The 20,185-nt window shown below is 36.8% G+C and overlaps 1 protein-coding gene across 1 annotated transcript in view; it reads right to left on the bottom strand.

The window, feature by feature from the left end:
- The window catches only part of LOC150079086 (beta-alanine transporter-like), a 167,953-nt gene that overhangs the window by 132,352 nt on the left and 15,416 nt on the right, over nt 1-20,185 (bottom strand). The window lies entirely within an intron of this gene.

A 20,185-nucleotide genomic window follows, 5' to 3' on the forward strand; every position in this document is an offset into this window, starting at 1 on the left:
AGTACTGGGATTTCTCGAGGAAATTTCTAATACGGTAATTCGCTTATCTTTGATTGGCTGAAGAGAACGAAAAGCTCTTCGTGTCGTTTGTCATGAAGGATGCTCCAGCCTTGACATATTACTGTTGTTAGCTCCCTCCAGTGGACGTATTAATGTTCATTGGAAATTACAGCACCCAGCGTACCCGACTGACAGTTCAATTTTCGGAGTGTCCTCCTTCTTGAGCTGACGATGGGATTTCTTTTCTTGACGAACTCTGAACCGGGTGAAGGGAGATGCTGCAGGGGGGGAGGAGGGAAGGAGTGTGCCGAGATTACGGTCACAGACGATGAAATCAGCCAGCTGTTTCCCGCCGTTCTAAATCAGCTGTTAGGGAGCGTTTCTTTCCATCACTAGTCCGTGTCTCAAACGGCTGGGGAGCCCTAACAGCACGTGGGGACAGTGACCAGCTCTGTTTAGGTTGCTGCTTTTATTCCCCGACGCCTTCACGAGTGCGTATCTGAAGTTAAACACGTTGTGAAAGCGGGAAATGTTTCCTAGAGAAATATAGGTCGAAGTCTCTTGCGAATAAAATCCTCGGCAATACGGGGACGTTGAAAGATTGACAGAACCTCTAAATTAGAATTTTTGAAATTAAAAATAGTTTAATTGCTCTACTGAAATTATTTATACTCGCCTGTTCATAATCGTTGGGAGAGGGATTAGATAAACAGCAAAACTAATTGTATATTATAAGAATGATTCATAATACATCAGATCAGTTGCGTAGTTAATCGATGTTTAGAAAGAAAACTGTGAAATGTTGTTTATAACGAACTATCCTTTGTAAAAATACGCATTTCATAACAAACTACCGATGAACTCAAAGCTTTGACTGCGTGCCAAATAAAAATTCCGATATAATGACAGATGCATAACTCTTGAACCGCGTGTTCATCTTTTAGAAAGTATGAACTCGCAAGTTTCGTTTGCGTTCCTTTTTGCGAATTTATAAACTCTACAACATGGGATAAGAACGTATACAGCGTGAACAACGTGGAACTCAATCATTACTGACGTTATATTTCAAAACAAAATTATAGAGAAAGCTGTTTTTACTTAAATTTTATTCTCAAAAAGCGTTGAGAAAATTATGCGGTGAAGAAATATTTTAGGATAAAAATAGTATTATCATCTGAAGTTAAATAAATATGATAAATCAGTAACTGTTTAAATGATATGTTTCTATATTACTAACATAATTTCTTTGCCCGTTTCTTTATTGCATGCAAATATACCTTTTCTGCAATTGCCCTTAAGTTCGTAATCATTTATGTGTGCTATAGTCAAGAATGAATAGAGTTACCATCAGGCAACTCTATTCGTTCTTGATCATTCATTCTAAATAGGACAAAATATACGAGGCGTGATCACATTAACTAGAATTGTGTTTCTCTCATTACAGTATAGAAGCTAACTGAACGAACTACTTGAAAACAATGTCACTTTTTGTGTCACTTCACTAGATGGCAGCACTAATAAAGTCCTTATCGGGTGTTCGGACGCTGTTTGAAAATGGCAGTGCGTATAACAGTACATACACTGGAAGAAATGCTTTGTTTAATTTCTGTAATCCAAAATGTTAAACTTGCTAAATTCATTACCAGTTATATGTTTATGAAGAGAATACTGTGGATCAGTTACAACAATAAATTTTTCATAATACTGTGATATCAAGACTACTGGTACTTGAGGTTGCCGCGGCCACAGGTGAAAACGTTTCCAACGGGATTGTATTAAGAAGGTTCAGTTCAAGTGGACTCTACGCAAGGAAGCCAGTGATTTTTATCCCATTAACCCAAAACGACCAGAGCTCGACAGATTTTAACGTTATTTCATCTGGAGACAACGGGGAATGCGGTACCATCCCTCCAACATCAGAGAAAGGCACTTTTGGTGCAGGAGGTGTTCTCGTGTGGTGCATAATAATGATGAATGGCCGCACCCGCCTTCACGTTCTTGATAGGGGTACCGTAACTGCACAGAGGTACCGAGAACAGATCCCCGAACCCTATGTGCGCCTTTTTAGGGGGTGTGGTTGGCCCAGATTTTCTTTTCATGTATCACAACACAATTGCACTTAGAGCTCAAGTGGTGGAGGAATATCTTGAAACTGAAGATATCGAACGACTGCCGTGGCCAGCAAGATCACCAGACGTAAATCCAATCGAACGTGTGTGGGACGCATTCGGGCGTGGCATTTCACGGCGACAACCAACTCGTCGGTCACTGGGTAATCTAAGGTCTGCGCTGGTGGAAGATTTGGGATCTGTTGCCACAGAATCTATAGACACCCTTATATCGAGCATGTCTCACTGCTGCCAGGCCTGTTTAGCCATTGGAGGGGATCATACACCGTCATGTGATCATATTTTCGAGCATCTTGTATCGATGTCTGAAAAGTGACATTTTTGGTAATTCTTCATTCCATGTCTCAGCCAACATGTTTACTATGCGGATGATGCAAAAATAGAGAGCTACTTTTACAGCTATATGGCCAGTAAATGAGGATATTACTTGTTTCACAATGTCAAGAATCAATTGAATAAATTTTGAGAATCATAAGCCTCTATATAAGCCTGTAACCCTTGCATCTTCGATGCATTCTCCCACGTCGCTTTCTGTGAAGAAAACTAGTATTCCGTTCTTGCGTCAGCAACAAACAGTGTTGCGTCATCCTATTTCTTTGAGTACCACTACAGGAGGGTGTATAGAATTGTACGTTGACTATGGCGAACTCTTTGAAAAGGAGTGGATCCATTTCATTAGTTCATAAGCAAGCTAGCTTTGTTATAAGAATGCCACATTTTTATTTATCAGTCCCTTCTGTGATAATTACATTTGAAGCCGCGCTTTAATCTACTATGGGAGTGACCTTAACAGACGTTGACTTAGTTAATCATTCTTAGAGGTCCATTTACAAGAAGCTGGCGAAAACTTAAGAAGCGTTATCTTTAAGAAATCGGCTGGCAAGTCAGTAGCAGAACGCATCATTGGTTATCTGATGAGCATGTAGGTGACAGAAAGGATGCAAATAATGACCCCATGGACCACAAAAGTCGTTCTGCTCAATGATGATATATCATTAGAAGCCCGATGATCATTATGACGAAAACTGTTTATGCAGAATGCGCGAGATCAATTACCAGGTTAGAATGCACAGTAATTACACCAACTTGGATTTAAATAGAATGACAATTGCCAAATGGTTCTGAGGAAGACAGCGATTGGGTGGCAAGCAGGGTGAAGATACTTTGGTCTTTAATGATGCTTCGACTTTTCTTCTGAGGGCAATGGGATAATACTTTTGTGGACAAAGCTATTGAGACTCGTAGTTGTTAAAAAAGCTTTTTCATTACTTGATGTAAATGAGCGAAGAAAATCCAGATTGTTTAAATCGTAATAACAAGAAATGATCTATGAATAAAACATAAAATAATGCATCTAAAGATATAGCAAAATATATCGCATCGAGCTTGAAATAATGATTCTTCGAATATTTATTAAACCATTATATAGACATCAAAAATTCATTTTAAATAAATGGAGAGATAAACATAACTTTCTCTGCTAATTTTTCAAAATTTATTTTAAAAAAATACATGAAAACATAAAAGTCCTTTTATATGTTGTGAAAGAGTTTCACTTATTCATGGGTAGAGCCGTCTGGATGGTAAAGTCTTATGTTATTTTAGATAAGCGTTTCCCATATATTCCCTCAACCATCCTCTCCAGGAAGATGATCAAATGCTCAGATTATTCCAGAGCAAAACAACCAAAAGCCAATATGTGTTTGCACAATTCACTTTCATCTAGGATGTCTTTCTTTGCTTGATAAAAGAAGATATTCAGGCGCCCTGTAGAATAAATGTTGTAATAAATATATTTTCACTTTCTTCACTTATGGCCCCTATAAACGTTTAAGTTAGGAGTACTGTTCCCGAGCGTGCGCGGATCTTCACGCCATATATAGAATCTACAATACAAATGGGGGATTTAAAATGGTAAAACCGAAACAAGAACGTAAAACAATGATATAAAATCCGTCATCAATTCGGCATACGCACACACCGAAGAGCAAACATAAACCTCCAAGAAGAAAAGTAGACACGGAAAACTTTGTTTTAAAAAGATACTTAAGAGATTCTGTAGGTTGCAGACTCAAGTAACAATATTAGCTTCTTGTCACGTAGCTATTTGAAAGCACCACAGTACGTAGTTGAAGAATCATCCAAGAATAATACACACGGCGGTACTCCTGATAAAGCAGACATTTGAAAGGAAAGCTCTCTAAGCACACGCAGCCGTGATGGGCAAAGTATAGCCATGGTTTAAGTCGAGGAAACAGGCTCCCATAAAAAGTGCGCAGAAAGAACTCTGAAAGAAATTCTAAAGCGTAGGACTATTTTTGGGCTTTGAGTACATTGGTAAGCCTTGGATTTTTCTCCTTTTCTGGTTTCTTTTAAACAGAACATTGAATTGTAACTAACGTTTAATGATAAACTGCTCTTAGAAAAGTGCTTTGTGTATTGACTGGCATGTGTTGGTGTCAAATGTCAAAGCCTTCTGTTCACCGGAGTAATCTAAATATTTTCCAGCTTCGTCGCTCCACAAAAGAAACGAAGAGTTGTTTCGAATTACAGCGCTCAAAGTTTCATCTTTCTTTGTTTAGCAAAACTGCATCCCTTTGAGTAGATGTCAATAGAAGTGCGCCTCAGCAAGTAATTGCTCCTCACATGTTCAGAAATGCATTGTACGTCATCATAAGAGTTCATTTTTGTCAACACCATTTTAATAGCTGTCAGATCGATTGCTGTTTGTATACGTTGGTATCCATAACAACGATGATTCGATATGGCTCCAAAATGGTCAGATTTCGTTTTTTTTTTGCAGTAACAGATGAAATTTATAATAAAACATCCAGATATTAATTGCTAATTCCAGTTCCTGTTGACTAGGGTTGTTTCCTTTAAAACATATTTTGATATCTTTATGTTGAAGATCCCAAATAGTTTATGAATTATTCTGCCTGCTGCTTCATGTTAAATCATTTTGTCAAAATCTTCATATATTGTTTAACGCCATCGAACTTCTCTTCTTAACACTTTATTTTTAACTCAAATCTGTCGGTAGACTTACAGGAGCTTTTACATCTTACGCCTTCCTTTATTCCCTGATATATGAAGCGGAAAATGTGGTAGAACAAAAAGGAAGTTTAGTTTTTACACATCACTGATAAGAAGTGAAGGAATCTGTTGGATTACTGAGATTCATCAATCTCGGCTCATTAATACAGCTGTCTCTGAGGCCTCTTGTGACTTACAGGCAAGTCCATTCATTATAGGGCATATGGGTAGCTTGGACGCACTTAAAATACGCTAATCTGCGCCCTGTGATTGCTATTTTACCTTAGGGTGCATGGATTCGATTTATGTCAGGGTTTTTGGAATTTTTAGGGTTTATTCATTTATTTATTTTTGCGAGCTATGGTCGAATTATTTGCTCTTGACTAATTCAGCCATTTTCTTTTTCTTCCCGATAACTTGGCCTTTTCATCCCGAAATAGTTAAACGAATCTCGTAAAATTACGCAATAGAGCACCAGAACATTACAAGTATGTCCAGAAATACATCAACGTGTCAAAAATCTTGGAAAAGATCATATGCACAATTCATGCCCCTCCTCTTTTTTGCTAGTTCCATTTTAATGCAATTCCAGTTAAATTTCTAAAATTATAGAATGCGATAGTGCTTACTTTATTCATCCTTCTCTGTTCGAAACTAGCATTCTGGCCAGAATAAAAGAAATATTGTCTTTCGGGTAAGAACTTTGGGTTTTTATTTCAAGAGAAGAAAATCGATTAGACAGTTAAAAGTTCCAGTTGTTTTCCTTTTGTTCCATTCGTAAAATCCGCTTTGGGAAAATTAAAGTTACTGAGAAGTATTAATTGAGTTCATGGGATGATGTTCTCGGTAATGTGTTTCAGTTCTTCGACTAGCTTGGTGAATTGAAGTGTAATCAGCAGAAGCAGAATAGCATTATTAAGTATTTAAAGCAGCTATCTGCTATTCCGAATTGTAGGCCTACTAACACTGTTAATTCATGCACTCTTTTGGGGGCATTGCAGTACACGTTCTAATTTCAATAAAACATAAAAAAACATTGAAATATACATACGAGATTTGATAAGATGATCTTACCAAAGAGCAAGAACATCCCTTTATCGTTTGATCTTTGTGAAACAACTTATAACCTGTAGCTAAATCTGCTCATTAGAAAAAGTAACCATAAACTAGTTGTCTCTTTCTATAAAGTAATATACGTGTTTCTGTGAAATAATACACTTGGAAAATTTGGGATAATTTGATAAAAATTTTAATTGGTATTTGCGAATTTTATTATCGGAGCTCTCAGCTAGTTCCTTATAATTACTAATTCCATTGCTCTTTTATGCTGGAACGCCAACAAGAGAACCGAATCAAGTTTAGATCTTCCTTTAAGCAATAAAAGTAACTCATTAAAGTGCTTAAATTGGATTGAAGTAAATTAGCGCATCAAACCATTTTATTTTGCAGATTTATAGGCAGAAAATATAACCGAGTTCATCGATTATGTCATGAAATTTCGAATTTTGGTCATTATGCAGTTTAGTTACTTCCACATTTTACTTATTAAAATCTGTAATCAGTTACGTAACTGCATTGAACACAATGTTGTCCCAAATATCATGGGGCGATGCATTCCGTGCATACTGGTCGAAGACTGGAGCATTGACATAATTATAGTTTAGCTGTCCAAACATTTCTACTGTGTTTTTAGCTTTCTTCAAAAGCTTAAGAGATTTTATCACGTTTAGAAGAGCACAGAAGGTGACATAGCTATCTTATTGCAAAACTTCAAAATGCGAGGGTCCTCCACCAAAGTTCGAAGTTGAACCCTAAAATATTCAATGTAACCTTTTATAGTACTCCTTGTACTTTGTAGATTTTTATTGAAAACCCGAAAATCAAGGTACTTCTGGGTAGAGGGAAGCACAAATTAGAATTTATTCAATAACAGCGTGTTCGTTTTGTGTGTCTGTTTGCCTTAAGAGTCAAAGCAACTAAGGTTGGGGGCCATAGTATATTGTATCTGTAAATTGCGTGTATTCTGTCGATTTTCCTGTTTGCTGAACGACAAAGTACGAGTTTCCAAGAATAAAAACCATCAACCATCCTCGTCTGAAACAGTCCATCTTAGCCACCTTGTGACAGAAAGTCCAAAAAACGTTCATTGATATGATTTGAATTCAAGCCTTTTCCACCATGTGAAAGGGAACGGTGGTTATATCTACTGTGATACTCGGGACGGCTGCAATAACAGCAAAATTGAGAATCGGGCATGGTGTATAAATAATAAGTAAATAAATAAATTGACACCGATTACTGGTAAACTACTTAATGTATATCACGAGTTAGCTGGAACAAATAAACCGGAAGAGAAATGCAAGTGGTCCTTTCAAATAAGCATAATTGTCAGTTCGAAAGAATAGTACTCAAGATTGGGGAGAATCACACATAATGGCCCATTTCCTTGGAGTAATTTACAGAAAAGACAGTGTGAAAAATGATGATACCTGAGATAAATTCTATACTCGCTCGTCATGAGTAATAAAGTGCATTAGGTTGGCAGTAGCAGATTGATAATTCAATGACCAGAGCCCATTGCAGCTAATAAAGAAGGCCGAAGATACAACTCTCTGTGAGTCGTTAGACCAACAATGGCCGAATGCAATTTCCATTATGAAGAAGATTAATCATCTGATTGATGGTATCCATTATTATAATGGATGGACTGGAGCAGGTAGGTTATATATAAGCACAGGTAGGTAGTCAGTGTTTAATCTAAAATAACTGATAAAAACTGACACAAAATGAGAAAAACTTGAAAAATTACCTTCATAGCCTTAGCTGTTTTGACCTTTTACACAAACACACACAAATAGGATGTCTGCCACTACCGACATTCTTTTTAGAGAAACACTCCAGAACCAAACTAAGTGCAGCGTACTTAATATTCGGCAAAAAACTTTCTGATGTTGCTAATTGATTTGTCATAGCGTAGGTTCTCTTTGTGTCTCATTGAGTGCCCGAAAATCGACTGGGACATGTGCTCAAAGTTCAAATGGTTTGGACAATAGGATTCCCTGTGCTGCAGATGAAGACGGTACGTCATCCCTACTTTAATAATATCTAGAATTTGCCATCTTATCTCTGAGTATTGTATTCCTGAAGTGGACACAGCCGTCACAAGAAGCTTCTCAGAATTTAAAATTAGTGGTGGAGGTTAATAATGCGCTAACTACAGTCATTTATACCCTTGACAAATTCTACAATATGGTATGAGTGATATCTTATCTCTGAGAATTACCTTCCTGATCTAGATGTTGATAGCACAAAAACTATCTTCTGTTCTTTCTATCTATATGATTTATCTGTGGAATATGGCTTTTATCTATAAGATATTGTAAATAGGGCGGGATTTTTCGGGACCGCCCAAAACTATAAATAAAAAAATGATGTTGCTGGGTGTAGAAAGAATGGATATTTCTGATGTTGATGATATAACTTCTCTTTAGCAAAAGTTATGAAGCTCATTTTTTGAAAGCCTAATAAGCTTAAGTTAAATAACATTAATAATATTTCAGGGCAGAAAGCTTCAAATTGTGTAAAATTAGAAATATGATATTAGTTAGTGCAATTTCCTAATTACTGCACAGTTCAATTTTTTAGACAAACCGAAGTTTGTATATTGGCATCATTATTGAAACACCTCTTGTTGTTGTTGGCTTTAGGAGCATTAGCGACTATGGCTAAATTGCTTATGTTTTGGGGTCGATTTTCTGTTTGCTAGATGAAAATACCTGAGTTTCCGGGAGAAAACAACCATGGCACCCTCGCCGACTAACTCGTCCACGTTGTGAAAAAGGCCCATAAAAATTCTTCCCGTCATCGACGGGACTCGAACTCAGGTCTTTTTCACGCAGTGTGGGGGAGGACGGCAATTCTACCAACTGTGCTACCCACAGGGGCCTAAGATCTCATAACATCCCATTATAGAAGGCTACTGTCACTTATTTTCAGTTGAGTACCACCACTGAGGCAGCACTGTTTCGAAGCTATTTGGTGTCTCTCATATTGGATAAATAAATCACAACTCGGTTGTCAACCCTTATACCTGTGGTTAACTACCCACGCACTATTTCGAAGCGAAATAGCTTCTAAACAGTGCTGTCTGAGTGGTGGTACTCGACTGAAAATAAGTAATAGCAGTCTTCTGCAATGAGAAACGTTCGTTATTTGAAGTATAAGGAGGGCAACTCGTTGTGAAGGATTTTACAATATATATGTTACAATAATGATGCCAATGTACAAACTTCGGTTTATCGAAAAAATTCAACCATGTAGTAACGATTCAAATGCACTATCCAATGTAATACACTGGTGTGCAAAATTTAAGGACCAGTCAGGTTTTCACCTGTAGCTTCTCATAGGAGTGGCCAGGATATGGGAAAAGCATACCAACAATCAACCACACGGATGAGGATTTCATCCGTGTGGATGATTGCAGCATACAATAATAATCTTATAATCAGCCGACTTGGCAATCTTTCTAATCCCATGTGCCTGTTTGGGAGTGTAAATAGAAAATGATGTCGTAAAAACAACAAAGAAATATGAGTGTAGACTTAGAGAATATAAATTTCTATAAGTTTGTTTGGTGAGTATCTCCCAGGAAGGAACCGGACTGGTGTACCCATTAGGTACATCTAACACGGATTCATAGGGTGAAATAAACGGGAGAGATGCATAACAATGGGGTTTATTAAAGAACCAAAGCTTGGTAAGTTCCCCTGTTCTGTACACTCCAGAAAGAGGCCTGGAATTTTCGAATGCTCTCAAGAAGGAAAGAATTTTATGTTTTTTTTTCTTTTCCTATGGGCAAGCCACAAGCTCAGGAGAAAGTTGAAAAGTTCATATATTTATTCTACTTCGCAAAGAACCTATCTTCGTTAAATACACTGCCCGACAAAATTAACTGAACACGTAAAAAAACATAGTGGTGAAACTCGTGCAGCTTGTATGAAGCTGGACAAAATTTGGTATGGTGGTGTACCACAGAATAAGTATAAAATGGGGGGACAACGAGAAACTTCGGACAAGGGACATTTATAGGGCTTGTATAAGCTTTGCCAAAAAGGTCACATTGCAGAAGTTGATACAAGATGCTCGAAAATATGGTCACATGACATCACTACGACGTATGATCCCCTCCAACGGCGAAAGCGGTGAACCATGCTCAACATAAGAGTGTCTGTAAGGTTATGCGGCAACAAATCCCATTCTTCCTCCATAGTCGCAAGTTTCTTTGGTGAAAAAACAAAACGCAACATTTTACAACAAACATAATTTTATTTCTTTTAATTGGATATTGCAAATACAGGATTTCACTTATTGTGGCCCTGTATTTTGTTTTGATATCACGCACAGCCCTTTTTCATTTAAACGACTTATAGATAAAACTTGCTGAAAAATATTTCTCCTTTTCTGAAAAAAATAACTTCGAATACGAGGCACTATCCAAAAGTATCCGTACTTCCTCCCCCACCTTGCCGTAACAGACGGATGGATGATTGTATGGAGATATGGGGATATTTTACTGCTAAATGGTGGTAGTTCATACTTTTGTGAACATTTCGAGATCAGAAATCTCACTTGCTAAGTTTGTGTATTATTTTACATGTTGAATTGAGCCTTGAATTATGTGACCATAGTGTGGGAAAAAAAAGATCATGTTGAGTACCTTAACGACAGTTCTTTGTATTATTCGGATTTGAAAGTTTGAAAAAAATAGCTTTTGAAACAAAATACAATTTGTTGAAACAGCGTTTGAAGAGCGAGCAGTGAGTAGATTTAGTAGAAAAACGATTTAGTGGTTTGCGAATTTCAAATATATGTTGATTGACCCTGTTGAAGTTCAGAAGCTAATTCACCAAAAAAATCGTCTATCTTCCATGACTTGATGGAACACCTAAGACTTACCCAAGAAACAAATCAAAGTCTTTTTAAGGAAAAAAATGAGAGGAATCACGGACATTTTGGTGACTGATGAAAAAAAGCAAGTCGGTGCGTCGTGATCTTCACGAACATGTTAGAACGATTCAGCTTTTCTTTGGACGGTCATCGCAGGAGATTAGACATGGGTTTAGAACCTGAAACAAAGCAGCAGTCTTCTCAGCAGAAAAGCCCTTCATCTGCACACAGTTAAAACGTTGTTAGCAAGCACTTTTAGGAAGGGAGTTGTACAGTGTCTAGGAGAGGCTGTTAGAATGAATGTCTACGAAAATGGTACACTGGAGATTGCTTACTGCATGAGAACGCACTCACTCACTCTGCCCTCTCTGCACAAAGATTAGTGGCCAAGAAAAATATGTACCTGCTCTTCCGCCCTTTGCACTCTTCGGGTAACTGTGACTTCTTTTTGTTGCACAGACAAACATGCAAATTCAGTGAGATTAGATTTAGTGAGCTGTGTATCGAAATATGGGTGTTAAAGTTAGCTTTAGTAAGATGGGACTAGAGGTTTCAGGAGGATTAAGGAATGATCGAGAGTGATCTGATGTTGATGGTGTGTATGCGAAGCTCTAGGTATATTATGTCTTTAAACTGCATGTATTCAACGGTTGGTTTGTCTATTTAATGGACGAAAAACGTGAATTTCCAGATGACAATTCAGTATAACCCTCTTACATGACCGATTAAGCCGACCATAGTGAGAAAAAAACCCATAAAATTTTCACTTCCGCCATCTGCAGAAATTAACTCGGTTGAATCTGTTACACGACGAGACATCGAGCTTCAGTAAAGTCTGTGACACGTTATTTTACTAATTCTAATTAGCAATCCACTCATTCATTCTGTAGGGATGTCTGAAATTTTTGAGAGAGTTTGCCTTCTGATATCCCAAAAAGGTAGAGACACAGGTCATTTGTGAACTCAAATGTTTCTTCACTGTCATCAAGTGGCCCAACGTTCACCACAGAAACTAATTCACCTTAACACTGCCACCACCAGCCTTCACTGTTGTTACTTGGCAGGATCTGCCCATATACTCGTGTGGGTTTCGTCTTCGTGGATGGGAGAGTAGATACAATCACTATCCTTCCCCACATCGGCTGGAAAAGGCCTGATTTCAAATCCCTCGGTGTGAAAAAGAGCGTATGAAACGAGTTGTGCGATCTGAAATACCTCTTTAGTTACTGGTGTTGCAGAGAATTATTACTTGACTGTAGTCTTTCTCTTACCCTGCAGAAGTCATGTAATCCTCCGGTGACATCCATAATCAAGGAGCTGTTTCTGACCGCAGGGCTGCCCTCGTGGGTAACACAGTTGGTATAATCACCAACCTTCCCACACCGGATGAAAAAGACCCTAGTTTGAATCTCAGTGATGCGAGGAATTTTTATACGTATTTTTCACAACGTGGCTGAGTTACTCGGTTTCAGACGAGGGTAGCATGGTTTTTTCCAGAAAAAAGGAAATTGACCAAAGAACTCATGTAATTTACAGACATAACACATATGGAGTAATAGAGCCTAAGTTACTGATGCAAAACCCTACGACAACCAGCCGACCAACCATTGAAGGAGCTCTTCGTTTTGTATACTAATAATTTGGCCACTGAATATATATTTCGCAGATTTTCATGAACTTTATGAAACGTTTATAATCTTTGAAGAGAGTTTTCTCTCAATAGGTAATTGTTCTTTTTTTTTTTTTTTACTTCCTTTAACCTATCAATTTGAACTCTCACTTTTCACAAACTTAGTCATATACTATAAGTGATTTTAAAAATGCTGTGTACGTATTTTGCTTCTGAAAGGAGAAAATAATACTTCTAGTTATCTGATTTACTCGTTATGCTCTTATGTTAAGCGTTGAAGCATTTGTGGCTGCGGGGCATCAACATTCTTTGTTTGCTTCGTCAGTTTGCTATAAAAAAAAATTAGAAGAAGAAAAACATGCAGGCCATGTCCGATATCGACGACCTCGGTGACAGTGTGAATGACAGACTATAAAAATTCTTCGCGTCATTGAGAGGATTTCGAAACCTGACCATATTCCACCCCGTACGGGAGGAGGTGATTATAACCACTTCGCTACCCTGGAGGGCCTAATTTACTCGTATATATTTAAATATTACGGTAGAAACTACTTGTTAAAACATGACAGCTTTTTTCTCTCCCTCCGAACAGATGATGAAAATCATGTGGATGGTGAGTACAGCTAACTTTAAGAAACTTTTCAAAAATTGCGATAAAAAAGTGAATTACTTCCTAGTTTCGAACATTAACTAATACATGCAGTAATTAACTGCTCTTACCGAGGAAGTTTCAACGCTCTTTTTCACACTGTGGCTGAGATAGTTTGCATCGGACGAAGGTTCTATGATTCCTTCCCCCTAAAAGCAAGTTATTCATCCAGAAAGCATGCAAAGTGATCATAGAATACAGGTTATTTACCGCCATTCTAGACTGAACTTTTCGTTGGTTTAAGTTGCCTTAGTGCAACACCAAAACAGTAGCATCTGCTGTTACTAAGTTGATAAAGAGTGTTTCATAAACGTGTTTGTGGATAATTATTTTTAGGTGCACTCGCAGATGCATAAATAGGCTATTATCTTCATCACGTCCGGCAGTCCGTTCTCATGTAACAACTAGACATGAAAATTTTCTCTAAAAGACTATACTTCATTATTTTCTAAAGAATTATCCAGCCATTATAAATTTCGTTAAAATTAGGACAGTACAAATCAAGGTGTTTATGTAATCTTCAGTTATCTATATAGATATACAGTATTTATATTTATATTATAAATGTAAGATGTTTTGTAAGAAATTTTCAGAACTTACTTCGTTGGTCCCTGGAAAATTTTTAAATCCAATTCCCAGTTTCCCCTCTCTCACAGAAACCCATATATATAACTCCTCTGACCGTGTGGTCGTCCAGGAGTATAAACAGAAAATTTATTTTATTTGAAATGAGAGTATGCTTTGCATTTATTCTCATATTATTTGCTTTTTGAATAGCATTTATTGCTGGTTATCAGAAAACATATCACGCGAGTTCCAGAAATTGATTACGTTGTTTACTGAACTGCAGCTTTCAGATGTTCCAATTCGATTAAGGGTAATTAAAGATTCTCCTCTTTTAAAGCACAGCTGAATCTTTTCTTGGAAGAAATTTAAACTTCAGCAAGCAGTTACTGCCTTAACTACAAAGCAGCCCAGCTGAGATACAAACATTGCGTTTTGACAAATACGTTTGAATGGGTTCGGTGAGGATGGGACAGATAATTATCATTTATTAATGGTTTCTATGACGATTGTGCACTTCGGCCCCAATGAATGGGAACATATTCCATTTGAAAACACATATTGTTTAGAGAATTGTACATTAAGTTCCCCTGTATTACGAGAATGAGAGTTAAAAGAGGTTGAATCGCTTGTGCGCTTCGAAATAATTTAAAATAACAGGATTCATTTTTTTTTCTCATTTCTCGTTTTTTTTACTTTAAAAATCTGCGCATATTTCGGCTGTTTTTATTGTTCTTTCTTCTTGAAAGCCAATTTCCACTGGAGCGAGCGGCATGTACTTCACTATTACGTTGTTCAGAATTATGTGGCGCTATCTGTGAAGCTAATTATTTTTGTACTTGTTTATCTCGTACAAATTGGGGCAAACGGAATTAAAATGTGGAATAATGTTATTTTTATATGGAAAAGCTAAATGTCTAATGAGCTTACCCTATGCTATGCTTTTGATTTGTCAGTAATAATAAAAACAGACTTATGTTTGGAGAATTGCCAACTTTATCTTGGGCGATAGAAATTCTAGCAAATTCACGCTCATGGGTTAATGAGATATATTAAGAACTATTCTTGTTTCAGATAATATAATAAAACCAGATTAGCAACGCACCTACAAGGTAGAATGTTGTAGAATTTGTTGGAATTGCATTGTTTGACATAAACCGCGCGCCACGTGACTCTGATTATTCAGACATGCGCACTGAGCGATTTGGAATATATTTTATAATGTTTACACCTCTTCTTCCTTACCCCAAATAGGTGAAAACTTGTTTGGAGAAAAAAGGAAAATGTATAAGCCATTTCTCTTTTCCTTTCTTCATTTTCCTACATTTTTCAAATGAATAAATTTAAACCTATTTTGGGAAATGGGAAAAAGGAACAATCAACAAACAAAGAATCGCTTTAAAAAGACAGTTTAAATTCCGAGCATGATTAATTTTAAATCTTTTGTATCTGTTGTAGCTGTTAAGAAAAACAACAGCCATCCTGCTGTGGCTAGACCTATTCTCCAGATTAGGAAACACACTGATATAACGCTGTTTTAAGTGGACTCGACAGTTTCAGTTTGTCTATGATACGATTTACCATCAAATTACCAAACCTGAATTACCAAATCTAAATACCATCAAATTACTAAACCAAATGTGTCCAATCCCGGTTTTAGGAGCATTAAACTGAGGCTACGTATCTTCCGTGGCCTGCACAATCACCATACTTGAAACCTGTTGAGGCTATGGGCGTATTTGGAGAGGAGAAGGAGATAACTTCCACCTTCATCACTCAATGAGCTTGAAACGTTCCTCCATGAAGAATGATCCCACATTCCTCTCAAGACAGTTCAAGATTTGTTTCATTTTATTCCACGCAAAATGCAAGCTGTTTTTTAAAAGCAAAGGGTGGCCCAACACCATGTTAGTTGCAACATCACTCGTTATAGTTTAAGCAACCAATTGAATCTAAAGTATGGAATAATTGAGAATCGGAACTTCTCACTGAAAGATCGAAGGTCATCGCCATTTAAAACAGATACGCAGTTACAGGGAGTCATCAAAAACTTCGTACACCTTGATGAATTTTGGTTAAACGAAAACCATTTAAAATTTAAACAGTGACATGATTATGACGCGGACCTACGCAGTACAAAATAGCGATCGGGATAGATGGTCGTAAAATTCAGCTTTCGAAATTGTTGATGTAAAAAAGATACGATGAACTTACAAACTGCTACTCCAAGAGACTAACAAAATGCATTCAGCGCTTAATTAAAATGGAATATTCGTTTCGGGACGATGACTGCTTCATCTAAGAGGAAACTGAATTATAAAAATTCCACTATGACCCAAAGGAGCTCCTAACTTTGTCGAAACTGTTATTAAGGCCAATTTTACGGAAACAGTTAATGGACTATACATTTTAAGGCAACATCAGGCTCGATCTTGCAATGCACGTTTCAGCATATCGCGTTCATATACGTTACCCCAGGACTTCTACAATAAGTATCAACAAATCGGACAGAAACTGAAAATCATTCCTTTATTTCCGTAGCTTTAACCTATTTTAAAAGCAAATGTTCTTTTAAGGACTATTTTGATGTTACTTTCACACCAAAAATACTTTAAGAAGTAGTTTGCTATATGAAGCCTAATTAAAGGACTATTTTATAAATTTAATAAAGCAAATGATGCTTTATCAAGACTGAACTATAACAATTGCATTCAATTTCTGTTGGATACATAAGCGGATGTTTGCTTTTATAATAACAATTAAATGGGTTTTATCCCGTTTATATTTATTGACTGGAGGTGGTTTGGTGTCCTTTTAGATACACCCACTTCTCAAACTCATGTGGCAATGGTACAGGTTCAAAACGTTTTTGATCAAACCTAAATACTCTTCCGGTTGTTTGAATTCTCTATGAAAGCTTCTTTCCTCGGAGTGGTATTTTGTATTTTTGCGAACTCTTCCAACAATTTAAAATAAAATACATCTAAAAATACTTATTCAAAAGGGCTGAGTCCGATTGCAAATGCGTTCTCCCTTTCTCTTCGAGGATCCAGTTCACTTTTTTTACAGCCAATCTACAGAAAAGTTCTCGAGTAAATACGTATTCTAAAAGCAAACGTGTTCAAGAAATTGAACCCTATCTCTAATAGGAATTTAATCTCCAATTGTGGGCAGTTGGTTCCAAAATCGTTACATAAATTATATGTAAAAACCCGCTGCACTCTTCTGCTTTATCAGCACTGTTTGGTGAATGGTCACCTGTCACTATCTCCACGCTGATCCTGTCTCTGTCAGATGAATGTAAAATCATAGTCATGCGGAAAATATTCTACTTTCAAGTGAAAACGCTGGTGGTGGTTTCGTCATATCGAACAAATTATCTCCGCGTGCAAAATGTCTTGCGGCTTAATAACCGTAGAGAGCTCCGACCTCGAGGGGAAGTAGATAAATTGTGATGGATGGTTATGATCTGCGGGATACTGGAACGATAAACCTCGTGCCAAACAAGTATAATGCAAAATTCTTAAATCTATCCAGAAAAAGCCATTCTTTGAGCAAATATTTAAGTCTTAATTGGTGAATCTCAGTTGGCAGCACAGAAGACCAGATAGAATGCAAAACATTGCATGAAGTATCTGCGATCTTGCAAATGAAGAGAAATTTGCATTTCATAACTATTTATTTATATTCGCTCTTCTTCTATGTACATATCGACCTCGAATGGTAACCCTAATGGATTGAACTATAACAGAGCTATATTTGCATGTGAAAGCATTTCAAAAAATGGTTTTGAGGGAGAAGATGAATATTTCATATTTGCCAACATCTGACAGACTCTTCGACAAAATGATTTCGGTCTGTCGCAAGTATATCTTAATCAGTTTCGTAATCGGTCACAGACCCGTACCCATAGAAACTAAAATCGTTTATTTATGACGTTTCTTTTAACTCTTAAACTTATTATAAGGAAATATTTATAGATATAATCATCAAGAATACTAAGATAAACAAAACGGATTTAACTCTGATGTGTGTTCGGTATTAAACAAACTATTAAAACGTCATAATTTCAAAACGGCACTCAAATGCATCTAAGGCAAAAAACGGTTTCTTTATTCTACGAACAATGACCGGATTAATTCTGCAAGCCCTGGCAGTTTTCTTATCTGTAAGTCGCAAGAATTCCAGACCAGCTTACTTACTTACCGGAGAAGTGTGTTTACGTTTTGAATATTCGTTTTATTTTATTAGCTCAGGAAAGCAATTACTAGGGTACAGTGCACTGTCGCCATCTTCTAAGACTGTAAAGTTTTCTATCCCGGCACGGCTATAAATTATATGGAGAAGTTCAAAGTTCCATAAAAGAACTGGAAATCTGCCAGCCAGCCGAAGAATAAACTGAAGCCGTGAAGTCTTAAACTCCATATCCAGGACTCAATAATAGATCAACTATTTCAGAAATTACATTTCGGTGGCGGCGATATAATTCATCATTTTTTACTAGGGGGCGTTGTCATTCTGATAACAAGATAGTCTGAAAGGTATAATTTATTGATATTTAAAAGGATTCTATAGGTAATAGTCTGATATGGGATAGAATCGGTTGCTTTCGCGATGTAAGATTTTAGTGGTGAACGTTTTCTCACCTGCAGAGAAGAGGGCTATCGTATCCTTCTAGTGACATTAATTTTATTAGAAAATAATTAAACGATATTTTCTTTTTTGTTTTATATAGTCTATGCCTTTGTGGGTAGCAGAGTGGTATCATCGCCGTCCTCCCCACTCCGAGTGGAAAGGGCCCTCGTTCAATCCCGTTAGTGACGCGAGGAAGGTTTATAGGCTTTTTTTGACGTTAAAAACCCTTTTTGTGGCGTTATCCCAAAAATTTTGTAACGAAAAATCGTCATGCGAAAAGCGTTACGGACGTGACGTCACCTTCATCTTCCGCCAGAAGCGAATTATTGTAACTTGTATTGTTGCGATCAATACTTGAATGATGGCAACAATAATTTATCTTCTACTGGACCAAATTTAATGACATTTTGCGAGCAGCTTCATCTTAGCTCTATACTAGAGGAAAAATTTTCAAACCTCTGAAAATTGCAGTAGTTTTTCTAGGATAGTGGAAAATATGAACATGTGATCGAGGAAATTTTCTCAAGTAATAAACCGGATAATGTGAACGTATAGCATATCGTTGGAAAGCTAAGGAATTTAGAAATAGAAATATTAAGGTTTTAAGTTACAAAAAATCTTTCGGAAACTGGGAAATGCATTAATTCGAAAACGCATCTGGTTTCAAGTGACCTGATGTTTTCAGATTGAATGTAACTTTTTTATTTCCAATTAAACTGTGAGGCTGGAAAAGAGTTGTGCACATTTATGAAAACATTCTTCAACTTGGGCAGATCTTTCGATAAATACTACACGTAATGGAACAACTACAGATGATGTATTTAGTCGTGAACTATTCAATGTAAAAATTATATATATCCTACTTTAGCCATCACATACCAATACTTTCGGTAACCGATATATAATTATTATTAATAAAATAAAAACATTGTTATCTTATTGAATACATGAATTTTATTAATATCTGAAAAGTAAAACGTTTTTAACGCCTGCCGATGACTCATAAATGTAAAAACGTTAAATATGTTAGCGGCAGGACACATTATGTACCTGGTACAGAATTTTTTTATAACGTAGCTGACTAACTTAGTTTCGGGGAGAGTGGCATTGTTTATTCTCTCGGAAACTCGAATTTTCATACATCAAATAGGCAACCAGACCACAGAATTCGTGCAATTTAAAGGTACAATATACTGATGCCTTATAGTTGCTTTGGCACTTAATAGACACATATACACGTAGCTTAATGATTGGACAAACCTCATCTCAATCAGTTAAGTATTCGGGGAAATTGTTTGGATGATAACATATATTAGTGTCTATAAGTTAAGTTACAGCCATATTTTTTAATTATTAAACTTAATTTCGAAACATTTTTAAATCCAATTATGATATCAGAATAAGATTTTAAGCTACAAAATTTGCAATTAAACAAGCAATAAGAGCTCACACTACAACAGCCTTTACTTACACTCAGTGATCATTGAATTGTGACCACCTATCTCAGCGTTTCTCAAACTATTTCGTCAGCGTGCCAATATCGATGAAAATAGGACGATAGAAATTGTGGGTGGGCCGTATATCGCTGTAAGATCA

The sequence above is a fragment of the Mastigoproctus giganteus genome, chromosome 10 (genome assembly GCF_048544385.1).
Source record: "Mastigoproctus giganteus isolate SK-2022 chromosome 10, ASM4854438v1, whole genome shotgun sequence".
In the NCBI taxonomy this organism is placed as follows: domain Eukaryota; kingdom Metazoa; phylum Arthropoda; class Arachnida; order Uropygi; family Thelyphonidae; genus Mastigoproctus; species Mastigoproctus giganteus.